Source organism: Amblyomma mixtum, chromosome 3 (assembly GCF_055824585.1).
Source record: "Amblyomma mixtum isolate Tamu chromosome 3, ASM5582458v1, whole genome shotgun sequence".
Lineage (NCBI taxonomy): Eukaryota > Metazoa > Arthropoda > Arachnida > Ixodida > Ixodidae > Amblyomma > Amblyomma mixtum.
In genome coordinates, this window is record NC_143014.1 from 153,725,592 (window position 1) to 153,731,591 (window position 6,000).

The following is a 6,000-nucleotide window of genomic DNA, read 5'->3' on the forward strand; positions in this document are numbered from 1 at the left end:
GTTTCGACTACGCTTTCTCGTAATCTATAAAAGCGATATACAGCGGTTGGTTATATTCAGCACATTTCTCTATCACCTGACTGATAGCTTAAATATGGTTTGTATAGGTTTTTTGAGCTATACAGATGGCTTCTGTCGCATTGTGATATCTGTGTTGGCGGGCTTCCGAAAACAGGTGAATCATGTTAACTAGTAAAATGGTTAACAAATTTCAAATAGTTTACTTTTTTGATTATCGCAGGTAGGCGTTTGTCTGCGATAGGAAATTTGTAGCCGGCCGTTAGTAATAGCGTTACCATTTTTTTGGAATTTCAAAAACGTGGCTGCCTTTAGCTCTGCCGCTAAACGCATTTCGGCCGCCGCGCGCCCTTTTTGAAAAGAGAACTTCTTTGGCGCACGCTTGGCGCACGCTAAACCGCGCTCACCACTACGCGTCACTCCACTGCGCAAGTGCCTCGATACAGTTTTTTTTTTGGTAAGGTGGGGGCATCTCCGCCTGCAATTTTTTTTCTTGAATGAAACATTTATGCGTCCTTGGTGTTCAATACTGCATTAACACATCGACGTCTTATTCAAGAATAAATTTTAGCACCTTTCTGTTTGTTATAGGGGTCGGCGCACAAACCCTGTGATTCAAAATGACGTCTCTCAACCGGACAGTGGTTGTCTTCACCCCTCAAAGGAAGTTGTATCGAGCCACCGTACTAGTGCCACGTGACCTCCTCTGTTCCATCACCGCTGCAGTGTTGCTCGCTGCTCCAGCCTGTCTCGATTCTCCGTTCCTTTCCAGTGTGCACGGTGACGACGCGGTTCTCCTGTTTGGGTTACAAAGATTGCGCCGACCCCTGAAATGCATAGAAGACTTCTGAATTTTAATGCGAAGTAGAAGTTAGATGTCTGAAAGCAGCATTGGACTCCCTCATGGGTCATAGACGCGAGAACGCTCATTTCCGCAAAAATATTTTTATGTGAACAAATGAGCCCGTGCCCCAAAATGGAGATGTTACCACCATGGAAAGGAAAGCTGGATGCCCATACCGATGCTCACACCACACAGGAGAGAGTCGTTCATATGACACTTGAGGCACTGGCTGACGCAGCGGTTTCGTCAGGAATTGAAACTAGGGGCGGGGGGATTGTATAGAAGAAGCGGCAGTCATTTTAAATTTTTTATTTGTGTCGATGTGTCGTGTAGGACTACAGCGTTTATGACTTCAGCACTGGTGACAAGGATGACACAAATTCCCCGTCGAGTGTAAACAAACAATGGTGGTTGGTTGGTTTATGGGGTTTAACGTCCCAAAGCGACTGAGGCTATGAGAGACGCCGTAGTGGAGGGCTCCGGAAATTTCGACCACCTGGGGTTCTTTAACGTGCACTGACATCGCACAGTACACGGGCCTCGAATTTCTCCGCCAAAAAAATTCAGCCGCCGCAGCCGGGATCGAACCCGCGTCTTTCGGGACAGCAGCCGAGCACCATAGCCACTGAGCCACCGCTTTTTTTTTTTATTTACTGCCTGACTTCGGCAAGAACCACAGTACACAAATACACTTACAGAGCGCAATGAGCAATAATTAACAACACTATCCGCCCGGGGGTGCGTGGCTTCATCATATTAAAACTCCTTAAGCGTCACCAAAGGCTCGACTCTTTCGAGCCACTCGGGAGCTTCAGGAGCAAGTTTCTGAACTTCAATATACTTATGCATGCACTCCCGAAAATAGATCCGTGCTGGCCGTGCATCAGGATCGCAATGATATCCTGCCATTCTGGAGCGCCAAATACAATGGAGGCCCATTAGCATAATGAGGTCGAATGGTGTCCCATCCTCACTCTCTACAGGCAAGTACCGAATACCATGAGCGTCGAGCGGAAATTCCTTTTTTAAAGTCCGTTGCAAGATGTCCCAAAAGTATACCCCCTCCCAACAGTGCAAAAAAACGTGGTCTATTATTTCTGGTTGTTTACAAATTAAACAATGTGATCCCCAAGGTAGAAATAACTGCTTCCTTTCCAAGAATTCCTTTACTGGTAGTGTTCCGGTATGTAATTTAAAGAAAAAAGTTTTTGCACTTGGCGGCACCTGCATCGCCTTCACACGCTTAAGTACGTCGCGTCCCTGGCCTCCATTGTATAAGGCCCTGTACATAGGTTGTGGAAGAACTACATCGCACAAATCTTTATACAACTTCTTCCTGCTAACAGAAGATAAATATTCATACGAAAATCGAACAGACAGGAATCGAACACTCGCGACAACCTCTCTAAAGTAACCAAAAATACGTCCCGAGAAACTGTCGGTTGTGACAACAAAGTCCGGCAGTGCATTTCCGAGCCTTAATTGGCACACAGTGCGCAAAAACGGATCGCTTACATCGCGCACAAAACAAAATATGCTTACAATCTGCCGCAGAAATAAGTGTCCCAGACTCAGGCCGCCATCCTTCACCCGCCTAAACAAATTGGTCCGGCTACAGCGTTCCCAGTCCGCAGCCCACACAAAAACGGCAAAGATCCGGTGCAGTCTCTGTACGTTCATCCTTGCACAATGCAACACTTGCATCACGTACCACAGCCTAGACATAAAAAACAGATTGCACCCAGCAAACCACAAACCTCCCATAGATGTCCAGATTAAGTCTTAACGTCTATGTACCAAACCTAAATCTCTCAGACGTCTTATCTACCAACCTTTTTTCGTGGAAAAGCTGCAAACATACCCACGACATCATATCTGCCTTAACCTAGACTTCTCGTAGATATTACTTGTCACGTCCTGGGTATGTAAGCGAGATATATAATTTAAGAATTCCATATTTTTCAATCGTTCGATATTTCGTGTTGCCTTACTGCATTTAAAGTTTGAAATCGCTATTGACTACAAATTGGAGGCATGACCAGCGCTGCCTGTGTTTTTGCGTTTTTTCGTGCTCGCTTCACGGCAACATTATCCTGCCTAGAAAGATGAAAAATACGGGAAGTAGTAAAGACAAATCTGAATGCACACGCATCAGGTTTCTGACTCAACTGTACTAGAGTGTTTGAAATGCCAGTCACTTTGGTCAGGATTCGCATTGTTATTTCATTACTATTCTTACATTCAATTTATACCTTGTGCTACAGCCTGCAAGCTATCTCAACCACACTGAAAAGTGAGGACACACTAAAACCTTTTTGTTATTTAGCAGCCAGGACTATATAATAACCATTTTTTCTGATTAAGCATGTTTTATCCAACTTATCCAACTATTTAAAATACAAGAATTGGTTCAGTGCAATTTTTGGGAGTTATGTTTTTTTTTCAAAAATGTCTTAAATCTGCTAATCGCGCTAGCAATGATAACTATTGGAATGTTGAGCTGAGGAAAGCTTAGGCATTTGTGTTGCTGAATGTGTGACCTCATATTTCTTGAGAATAAACTTCTTGAGTCCCGCTTTTTATCATCATGTCAACACTGTAATCATGTCCAGTGCAGGCCAAAAATTTCTCCAGTTAACCCTGTGCCAGCGGCGGCCCCCTTATCCCAGCAAACTTCCGAACCTCATCTGCCCACCTGCCCTGATCCTCTCTGCTGTGCTTGCATTCTCTCTGAATCCAGCCCGTTACCCTAATGATAATTGGTCATCTTGCCTTCATGCTACATGCGCTGCCCATATGCCTGTTCTATGCTGCGGACAGGCGGCGGCGGGGAAACTGCGGTGAATTGTCTAAGCCGCCATCGCGTTGTAGTTCGTATCGTATTTTATCAATAATAGCGCAAACTGCGCATGGCAATTGCAGCTGTGAAAAAGTAATATGCTACAATTTAAAAATAATTAACTTATTTTTCATGCCACACCAAGCCTGCTACTAAGTACAAAAAAGAGACGATACAAAATATGTGACAGTTTCGCACATCCCCACGAGGCTAGGTTCAGCCATGGTGGCAGTGGTAGAGCGCAGGGCGTGTGCGATTTCAGTCGTGTTCCGTGGGAACATTGTGTTTGAAGAACCTCGACACAGAATTAATTATTCTCTTATTATTGCTGGCGAGATTGTTCAACCGTTCTTTCCTTGATGGAGCTGAAGGAAGACAGTTTGCTTGCTTTTACTACTCGGCGAAGTGGACCCGTCAGTACGAATTAGGACTACAACTCGTTTTCACCGGCTGGGATCGTGACCTTTCTTGGTGCGTACTCAGTCTCAGTTTACTCATTGAAGTGTATTTTATGCTATTTTTGCGTTCGTAATGAAAAAATTCTAACGCATTTATCGGCACGTTATATTTTTACGCTCATTCGTTTGGCTGTTTTCGCCAAACTCGCTGTGTATTGGAACAAAGGCTGGTGATGTATGCAACTGGCCTCTACTACCGAAATGTGGGCATGCGTTCGGATGGTGTGCCGAAGTGCGTGTGGACGACCCTGCGGTGGACGACGAGGGAGACAACTCCAAGCACAAGAGCGAGGGTGTGCTGCGAACCAAGCGTCGACTGACTCTTTGGTGGCGCACTGTGTCTAACCGCGCGAAACCGCAGAGTCGGATGTGAACGCGGTCGATGAGCGAACTCCTTGCTTTGAACTTTGCGTTTTTTTTTATTTTTTCTCTCCTTTCTTGTGCGCTTTCATCTCGTTTTTTTTGTGATTTTTTGTTTTTTTGGTTTGGGTGCTCACTTTAGTGGTGCCCGCCCGTTACAAAGGGTACGGCCTCAAGTATCTATCTATCTATCTATCTATCTATCTATCTAAGCACACTCCGCTCAGCACGACTGCCTTTTAGTGCTGCAAGGGCAACCTTTCACGCTTCATAGACTTGCGTCGGTAAAAGTGGCGTAAATTACTGGGTTTGTTTGTTGTGGTTGCTGTGCCATTCTCTTGTCACCTGTAAAAGTGAACAATTATGCTTTCTTTTGCAGCAACCCTGGCCTATTGGGCTCGGCAGAAGAGTATTGATGCCACCGCAGCTGTTAACCTGACGATTATGCTCAACGAGAAGATTCAGTGAAAGCGCCGAGCGCAATAAAATACTAACGCACTAGGAAGTCATTGCAGTGTTTTGGGCTCCCATGATGGCCATGTACTCGCTTACTCAACTGTATTTGAGCTAGCTGGAGTGCTTGGACGTCCCGACGACTCCATAGGGAAGTCTGTGGCTGGGATGCAGTAGGTCTCCGTTCCATCTGGAATTGTAACAGGTGTCAGCTGCATCTCGTATTGCAGCTGGTTCCAGTCTGGAAATGTGTCTCTTAAAACAGTAGGACTGGAACCAGTTAGAAATTTTCACCTGGATATTGATCTGTGTATAGTCATATTCTCTTTATATAGACGTCTAGGCTACGTAGACGGCGTACTTACATGTTCACAAATATCTGATAAATGTAGAGCGTGATGTCTGCAGTACGTACCTGCAACGTGAACTGGACCCCAATTTTCATGTTGTAGGTACGTAGATTTTTCGTAAACGGTACTAATATGGATGTCTAATGGAGGTGTCTAATGTCCAGCGTAAATATCTTGCTGATGTCTATGGTACGTTTTATGGTTTACTGGGCACACTGTGGCCCTTGCGAAAATTGAAAGGTGTCGCCCTTTCCACCTTTCCACCTTTTCACGCGTAGCTTGCGTCTGTGCTTTCCAGTACGAATCGCTATCGCGATAACCGTCCAGTGGAACGCCTAAGTACTTTACTGGGGTCGTCACCCAGGACACGTTTGCAAAATTGCCGGGCTTCGTTGGCCATTCTCCGTGCCAAAGCCCCAGGGACTTTGACCAATTCACTTTACTACCGGTGATCTTGGTGAATTCTTTTACGCATGCCACGGCCTCGGTTATACCTTCCCGGTTCACTGTGAACACCGCGACATCATCCGCATAAGCCAGCAGCTTAACTTCTGCTGCCTGTAGCTGGAATCCTCGAATTTTTTCACTTTCCATGATATTCAAACACAACGCTTCAATGTAAATGCAGAATAGAAGAGGGCTGAGGGGACAACCCTGGCGCACCGAACGCTGCAGGCT

General features: G+C 45.5%; 1 long non-coding RNA gene across 1 annotated transcript; it reads left to right on the top strand.

The window, feature by feature from the left end:
- Nucleotides 1-2,638: 2,638 nt before the first annotated feature.
- Nucleotides 2,639-5,024, top strand: LOC149352423 (uncharacterized). Its single transcript, XR_016289529.1, has 2 exons — nt 2,639-4,172; nt 4,899-5,024. It is a non-coding gene; the product is annotated as an uncharacterized LOC149352423 (long non-coding RNA).
- The last annotated feature ends 976 nt before the right edge of the window (nt 5,025-6,000 follow it).